This window comes from Trachypithecus francoisi, unplaced genomic scaffold (genome assembly GCF_009764315.1).
Source record: "Trachypithecus francoisi isolate TF-2019V2 unplaced genomic scaffold, Tfra_2.0 Lachesis_group21, whole genome shotgun sequence".
NCBI lineage: Eukaryota > Metazoa > Chordata > Mammalia > Primates > Cercopithecidae > Trachypithecus > Trachypithecus francoisi.
Window position 1 is genome coordinate 40,171,090 of NW_022681467.1, and position 9,343 is coordinate 40,180,432.

Here is a 9,343-nt window from a genome sequence, read left to right on the forward strand (position 1 = left end):
CTTCTCTGAAGGATTTATTTTTTAATCTGCAAACTAAAGGATGAGTCCAAATTAACCAAAAAACGATGGGAATCGTTTCCTAAAATGTGGGATGCACCCCATTTGAGAAAAATGAAAGGCTCGAAGGGTGCATGAACAGGACCTTAAGCGATATTAAACAGCAGAGTGAGAACGTCGCATTTCAAACCAACAGGCTAGTGGTTTGAGGCCAGTATGGTATTTAACATTTTTCTAATGTTTATCTCCCTTTTTAACGCAGTAATGGCTTCATTTTCCAAATCTCTCAAACAGGCAACCATGCCTGCAGCTTAAAAATATTGTTTTGTTTTGAGGTGTGTGTTTGCAGTAACCTTTTCATTTCTACCAAGCAATGCTGATTTCCCATTTAACCCGTGATGTAAATATTCCTTTCAAAACACATGTCAAATTTGAGAGTTCACTTACAGAAGAAAATGAAAACATTATTTACTTACATGTATAATAGTTTAGTTGGAACGTGGCAAACGATGATGTCTGGACGATGAGGTGTCACATTTCAATCTCTTCTTCTGTGGTGTATTAATCTTCCCTGATTGATAAAACTCTCTGGAAGGGGATTTGTCATTGAATTCCTTCTGGATTATCAGCCTTTAGTCTGATAAGGGAAATTCATGAAAAGCCCCTCTGTCCATGTGCGGTTCTCATGGACAGAGCAATCATCATACCAGTGTGGCATATTTGGGGATGTTATTTCCTGGATTCCTTGAAAATGTATTCCAAATTCATCTTTTACAGAAATGGAATGAGGCTCAAAGTGTGCCCAAGGCCATGAAAAATGTTGATGAAAGAAGAAAGAAAACTACTCACATTTAATAATTCCTACCTCTCTTTTCCCAGATCCCTCTCCTCACCGCACATACACAAATACCAGTTCAAGTCAGGTTGCTTCAGGAACACTGCACTTTCCAGGGAGCCCTTAACATTCTTGCTTCTTTCTGTCTGAGTATTGTTGGTCTGGACTTAAGAGAGCTAAGACTGTGATAAATTTTATAGATCAAATTCTACCAGAAACATACCTGTAGTCAAAAAGAATTAGGTTTATTTAGCTTGTTCAGAAAGAGAGAACACATACCAAAGAAAACATAGGGTATCTTGGTAAGAGGTAACTGGGGATAACTTATTTTAGGATTTGGGTTTATGCTGGGTAACTAAATCTAAGGAGAGTTTAAGGAAGTGGAGAACAGTTTTGGATTGGACACAGTCAAGGAGTAGAGGCAATTCAGTGATTAGTTATCTTACACATTTTTATCCGGGAGGTAGAAGGATTAAAACAAGGCTAGATTTGTTCTTGGAAGAGAAGCAAAACCCACTCATATTAGTCAGAATTGGAAGATGTTGAGTCCTATTTGTGGTACCAGAGTGGCTTTGTCTGTGTCTTGTTCCAACTACATGGTGGTCTTGTCTGATCTTTGTTTATATTCCGTGATCACTGTTTATGTTCCATTAGAAACATTAGGTCTACCTGTCAGCTGAACAGTTTTTCACTTTCTAACCTGTAAGCATTTGTCCTCCCAAATGTAGGATCCCACCCATCTCTTAGTGTTTCTGGCCCTAACTGGTTGAGTGTGTCACCTCTACTTGGCCAAAGGGAGGAGAGCAGATCTTCGAGATCATCTACTCCAATCTCCCACCTCAGGCAGGAACCCCTCAGCAACATCTCTTCTAGGGTAGGGGACTCACTGCCACCCAAGGCAGCTCCTCCCATCTTTACATATCCGTTGTCAAACCTGTCAGGCCTCTGAGCCCAAGCTAAGCCATCATATCCCCTGTGACCTGCACCTACACATCCAGATGGTAGGTTCCTGCCTTAACTGATGACATTCTACCACAAAAGTGAAAATGGCCTGTTCCTGCCTTAACTGATGACATTACCTTGTGAAATTCCTTCTCCTGGCTCATCCTGGCTCAAAAGCTCCCCCGCTGAGCACCTTGTGACCCTGCCCCTGCCCACTAGAGAACAACCCTCTTTGACTGTAATTTTCCTTTACCTACCTACCCAAATCCTATAAAACGGCCCCACCCCTATCTCCCTTCGCTGAATCTCTTTTCGGACGCAGCCCGCCTGCACCCAAGTGAAATAAACAGCCTTGTTGCTCACACAAAACCTGTTTGGTGGTCTCTTCACAGGGACGCGAGTGAAAAAACCTAGGTTTCCCCCATATGTTGTTGAAAAGATAACGCATGTACTTGGTTATAAAATACTGCATAAAGGAGCACACTGTGAAAATGAAGTGTCCTTCCCACCGTTTCCCCACCCTCATCTCCCAGATCTCCTTCCAGAGTTCCTACTGGAATATGCATATGCCAACATTATCACCCATCACTCCTTTTTACACGTGATGGCATTCTTTTTTTTTTTTTTTTGAGACGGAGTCTTACTCTGTCGCTCAGGCTGGAGTGCAGTGGCACAGTCTCGGCTCACTGCAACCTCCGCCTACTGAGTTCAAGTGATTGTTCTGCCTCAGCCTCTGGAGTAGCTAGGATTACAGGTGCCTGTCAGGCCTCTGAGCCCAAGCCAAGCCATGGCATCCCCTGTGACTTGCACGTATACGCCCAGATGGCCTGAAGTAACTGAAGAATCACAAAAGAAGTGCAAATGCCCTGCCTCGCCTTAACCGATGACATTCCACCACAAAAGAAGTGAAAATGGCCGATCCTTGCCTTAAGGGATGATATTATCTTGTGAAATTCCTTTTCCTGGCTCATCCTGGCTCAAAAAGCTCCCCCACTGAACACCTTGTGACCCCCACTCCTGCCCGCCAGAGAACAACCCCCCTTTGACTTCCTTTACCTACCCAAATCCTATAAAACGGCCCCACCCTTATCTCCCTTCACTGACTCTCTTTTCAGACTCAGCCCACCTGCACCCAGGTGAAATAAACAGCTATGTTGCTCACACAAAGCCTCTTTGGTGGTCTCTTCACAGGGACGCGAGTGAAAAACCCTGGGTTATTTTCCCCCCATATGTTGTTGAAAAGATAACACATGTACTTGGTTATAAAATACTGCATAAAGGAGCACCCTGTGAAAATGAAGTGGCCTTCCCACCCTTTCCCCACCCTCATCTCCCAGATCTCCTTCCAGAGTTCCTACTGGAATATGCATATGCCAACATTATTACCCATCACTCCTTTTTACATGTGATGGCATTCTTTTCTTTTTTTGAGATGGAGTCTTACTCTGTCGCCCAGGCTGGAGTGCAGTGGCACAGTCTCGGCTCACTGCAACCTCCGCCTACTGAGTTCAAGTGATTGTCCTGCCTCAGCCTCCGGAGTAGCTAGGATTACAAGTGCCCACCACCACGCCTGGCTAAATTTTTTTCGTATTTATAGTAGAGACAGGTTTTCACCACGTTGGCCACGCTCGTCTTGAATTCCTGACCTCAGGTGATCCACCCGCCGCTTTTTTTTTCACTTAACTTATCTGTTCATTCAATAAATATTTACCAAGCTATTACTATGTGTCAGGCACTGTTGCCAGTGATGAGAAAATAGTAAGAGAACAAAACAAAGTGCCCAGCCTTAAAAGATCTTCTGCTGTAGGGGAAAAAGACAAGCAACAAACACACACATATATAACATAACAGTCAGACAGACAAAAAGCTGTGAAAAAAGAAGGGAGAACACAGAGTTGGTGGGGGTCTATTTTTTCTTTTTTTAATTTTAATTATTATTATTTTTTGAGACAGGGTCTCACTCCGTCACCCAGGCTGGAGTGCAGCAGCATGATCTCACGTCACTGCAACCTCAGCCTCCTGGGTTGAAGTAATTGTTGTAACCAAGGGAGTTATGGAGAAATGCCACACTTTGAGACGAATTCAGGAGTCCTTTATTAGCCGGCGACCGAGAGACGGCTAGCGCTCAAAATTCTCTCAGCCCCGAAGAAAGGGCTGGATTTTCTTTTATACTTTGGTTTGGAAAGGGGAGGGGGAATCGAGCTGAAGCAATCTCACAGAAGTAAAAACAGGTAAAAAAAAGTTAAAAAGACAAATGGTTACAGGAAAACAAACAGTTCCAGGTGCAGGGCCATTAAATTCATCACAAGGTGATAGGTGCGGGGGCTCTGGGTGCTATCTGCTGGACACAAACGCGGGGGCTTTAGAGTACTATCACCCGGGCGAATTCCTAGAACTGTGGACATAGCTTGCCACAGTACCTTATCAGTTAATTGCACTCTTTGGTGTGCTGGGAGTCAGCTTGCACAAGTTAAGTCCTTGAGGAAGGGGGTGGGTAAGGAGCCCTTGATGTCTTACAAATGAAGGAGTCAAATGGAGTCCCTCTGGCTTTCTCAGCTAAGGGAGAGTCTATTCATATTAAAACAAGGTAAGGTATCACACAATACTCATGCCTCAGCCTCCCCAGTAGCTGAAATTACAGGCACATACCACCATGCCTGGCTTATTTTTGTATTTTTAGTAGAGACAGGGTTTCGCCATGTTAGCCAGGCCGGTCTTGAACATGTGACCTCAAGTGATCCGCGCACCTAGGCTTTCCAAAGTGCTGGGATTACAGGAATGAGCCACTGCGCCCAGCCCTACTATTTTCAAGAGTAGTCTGGGCAGGTCTTTTAGAGGGCTTGACACTGGGGCCCAGACATGAGTGAAGTGAGGAAGCAAACCATAAAGATACCTGGAGGAAGAGCAGCCCTGAGCTGAAAGCATGCTTTGCGGCAGGCAAACAGGGTCTGGAGGCAGGGAACAAAAGGCCGATTCACACTTCAGCTATGACAGGAAATATCCTCTCCATAGGGTGTAGGCCGAGTAAATGACTTTGTAACTCTACCTCATCCTCTTCATTTACATAGGGCGTGTCCCAAGTAGAGGGTAAACTCCCAAAAATTCTGTAACAGGGGCCCTTGAGCCCCTATGCTTGGGCCCCCTCCCACACTGTGGAGTGTATTGGTGAGCTGGAGTCTTGCTCTGTGGCCCAGGCTGGAGTATAGTGGCTCGAACTCGGCTCACTGCAACCTCCACCTCCCAGGTTCAAGCAATTCTCCTGCCTCAGCCTCCTGAGTAGCTAGGATTACAGGTGTGCGCCACCACGCCCAGCTAATTTTTGTGTTTTCAGTGGAGACGCGGTTTCACCATGTTGGCCAGGCTGGTCTCGAACTGCTGACCTCGTGATCCACGTGCCTCAGCCTCCCAAAGTGCTGGGATTATAGGCGTGAGCCACCGTGCTCAGCCTGTACTTTCATTTTCAATAAATCCTTTCATTTCTTCTTGCTTTGTAATTATTTGTTCAAGACGCCAAGAACGTGGATACCCTCCAATGGTGACAGCTTAGAGGGAAAATGGTGAGAGATGAGGTTGGACAAGTATTCAGGGGGCAGTTCACTTCCAGCCTTGTTGATGGTGACAGCAACTCTAGATCTTATTCTAAATGTAATGGGGAAACAGTTGAAAGCTTTTGAGCAGGTGAGGGACATGGTCATGTTTACTTTTTTTTTGAGATGGAGTTTCAAAAAAAAGCTTCCAGCCATCGTGCCAATCATGTTTATGTCATGCGCATCCGTGTGAAGAAACCACCAACAGGCTTTGTGTGAGCAACAAGGCTGTTTATTTCACTTGGGTGCAGGCAGGCTGAGTCCAAACAGAGAGTCAGCAAAGGGAGATAAGGGTACGGCCGTTTTATAGGAGTTGGGTAGGTAACGGAAAATTACAGTCAAAGGGGGGTTGTTCTCTGGTGGACAGGAGTGGAGGTCACAAGGTGCTTAGTGGGGGAGCTTTCTGAGCCAGGAAAGGGAATTTCACAAGGTAATGTCATCACTTAAGGCAAGGACGGGCCATTTTCACTTCTTTTGTGGTGGAATGTCATCAGTTAAGGCAGGGCAGGCCATTTGCACTTCTTTTGTGATTCTTCAGTTACTTCAGGCCATCTGGGTGTATACGTGCAAGTCACAGGGGATGCGATGGCTTGGCTTGGGCTCAGAGGCCTGACAGTTTACATTTTATTTTATGTATTTATTTTTTTGAGACAGAGTCTCACTCTGTTGCCAGGCTGGAGTACAGTGGCGCGATCTCGCTCGGCTCACTGCAACCTCCGCCTCCCGGGTTCAAGCAATTCTCCTGCCTCAGCCTCCTGAGTAGCTGGGACTACAGGCGCGTGCCACCATGCCTGGCTAATTTTTGTATTTTTAGTAGAGACGTGGTTTCACCATGTTGGCCAGGGTGTTCTTGTACTCTTGACCTCGTGATCCACCCGCCTCGGCCTCCCAAAGTGTTGGGATTACAGGCATGAGCCACTGTGCCCGGCCGTGTTTACCTTTCAAAAGGATCATTCTGGCTGCTGATTGGAATAAAGACTGGAGGAGGGATGGGTTAGGGTTGAGGTATAGTAGAAGCAATGGCAGGACTAGTTCAGAGACTACTGCCATATATATAGCTGAAACCGCCTTTGCAAAATTATGACTGAGACAGTGAAAAAGATCTAACTCCATCTTCGTTCTAACCTTTAAGCTGTCCTTGTTCCTTCCTGGGTGTAAGCTGAACTAACTTTGGGAGGATCTTAGCTTATAGTGTAAAACAAAGATGATAACAGCCCCTTCCCAAAACAAACCTTCCTCTTGCCTGGGTAATAGACTGACTTTGTTGGACTAACAAATTAGCCACAAGATTAGAAAGTATGGTTTAGCAGTCATGCAGCTGGAGGCTACAAGATTCTGACCTTCCCTAAACCTTTCCTAAGATCAGCGCTTGAGATAATTTGCAGACCCTGAACTTGATGGATCAGCTGGCACCACACAGATTGATAAACCAGCTCATCTGATCTTGTGGCCCGCACCCAGGAACTGACTCAATGCAAGAGGACAGCTTCAGCTTCCCATGATTTCATCTCCTACCTGACCAATCAGCACTCCTTGCTCACTGGCTTCCCCCTACCCACCAAATTATCCTTAAAAACTCTGATCCCCAGCCTGGAGCAGTGGCTCATGCCTGTAATCCTAGTACTTTGGGAGGCTGAGGCAGGTGGATCACTTGAGGTTAGGAATTTGAGTCCAGCCTGGCCAACATGGTGAAACCCCCGTCCCTACTAAAAAAATACAAAAATTAACTAGGTGTGGTGGCGCATGTCTGTAGTCCCAGCTACTCCAGAGCGGAGACTGAGGCAGGAGAATCACTTGAACTGGGGAGGCACAGGCTGCAGGGAGTGGAGATTGTGCCATTGCACTCCAGCCTGGGCAACAGACACCATCTCAAAACAAACACACAAATAAAAAACTCTGATCCCCGAATGCTCAGGGAGACTGATTTGAGTAACAATAAAACTCTGGTCTCCAGCACAGCCGGCTCTGTGTGAGTTACTCTTTATTGCAACTCCCCTGTCTTGATAAGTTCCCTCTGTCTAGGTAGCAGGCAAGGTAAACCCACTGGCTGGTTACATAGCTTGAAGACAGCTCTGTGTCTAAACTGTATCTATATCTATATCTACCTTGGTCAGTCTTAATTCTTGCTGTGGTAATCTATTTTATTTTTTGGTTGTATAATTTAGTTCCTCAATTCCCTAAGGATAGACTTTTTGTTTGTTTGTTTGTTTGAGACGGGAGTCTTGCTCTGTCATATAGGCTGGGGTGCAGTGGTGCGATCTCCGCTCACTGCAGCCTCTGCCTCCCAGGTTTAAGCAATTCTCCTGCCTCAGTCTCCCAAGTAGATGGACTACAGGAGCGTGTTGCCATGTCCGGCTAATCTTTGTATTTTTAGTAGAGACAGGGCTTCACCACATTGGCCAGGATGGTCTTGGTCTCCTGACCTCATGATCTGCCTGCCTTGGCCTCCCAAAGTGCTGGGATTACAGGTGTGAGCCACCATGCCTGGCTTTTTTTTTTTTTTTTTTTTTGAGACAGGGTGTCCCTCTGCACTCAGGTTGCAGTGCAGTGGCACAGGGCACAGTCTCTGCTGACTGCAACCTCCGCCTCTTAGGCTCAAGGGATCCTCCCACCTCAGCCTCCCGAGTAGCTGGGACTACAGGTGCATACCACCATACCTGGCTAAGTTTTTTATTTTTCTGTAGAGGTAAGGTCTCTCACTACGTTGCCCAAGCTGGTCTTGAACTCCTGGGCTCAAGCAATCTGCCCGCCTCAGCCTACCAAAGTGCTGGGATTGTAACTGCCCAAGGGGTTCACCTTGCACGCTGCCTAGACAGAGCCGATTAATCAAGAAGGGGGAATTACAAAAGACAAAGTAATTCACACAGAGCCTGCTGTGCGGGAGCCCTGAGTTTTGTTATTACTCAAATCATCCTCCCCGAAAACTCAAGGATCAGAGCTTTTAAGGATAATTTGGTGGGTAGGGGGCCAATGAATCGGGATTACTGATTGCTCGGCTGGAGGATGTAATTGCAGAGAGGTGCCGGGCGTGGTGGCTCATGCTTGTAATGCCAGCACTTTGGGAGGCCAAGGTGGGTGGATCACGAGGTCAGGAGATCGAGACCATCCTGGCTAACACGGTGAAACCCCGTCTCTACTAAAAACACGAAAAATTAGCCAGGCGTGGTTGTGGGCGCCTGTAGTCCCACCTACTCGAGAGGCTGAGGCAGGAGAATGGCGTGAACACGGGAGTCAGAGCTTGCAGTGAGCTGAGATCATGCCACTGCACTCCAGCCTGGGTGACAGAGCAAGACTCCGTCTCAAAAAAAAAAAAAAAAAAGACATTGCAGAGTCAAAGCTGTTCTCTTCTGCTGAGTCAGTTCCTGGATGGGGGCCACAGAATTGGTTGGCAGTTCCAGTGTGGACATCTGGTTGTTAGAAATGCAAAAACCTGAAAAGACATCTCAAAAGGCTGATCTTAGGTTCACAGCAGTGATTTTACTTCAAGAGTAATTAGGGGCCGGGCACAGTGGCTCACATCTGTGATCCTAGCACTTTGGGAGGCTGAGGCAGGCGGATCACTTGAGGTCAGGGGTTCAAGACCAGCCTGGCCAACATGGTAAAACCCCGTCTCTAATAAAAATACAAAAATTAGCCAGCGTGGTGGTGGGTCCCTGTAATCCCAGCTACTGGGGAGGCTGAGGCATGAGAATTGCTTGAACCTGCGAAGCAGAGATTGCAATGAGCCAAGATCGTGCCACTGCATTCCAGCCTGGGCGATAGAGCAAGACATTGTCTCAAAAAACCAAAATAGAAAAATCTTGTGACCTCTAGAATAAGAATAATGACAGGTAATAGTTAGAACTCCAGCCCTTCTCATTTTGGCTTGGTGGCTGGTGTCCTGTGGCCTTTCATTTGTTTTACAAGAACAGTTTAGCTTTCTGGAAAGGGCTATTATTTAAACGACACACTAAATTCTTTCCCAAAGCTAGTTTGGCCTGGC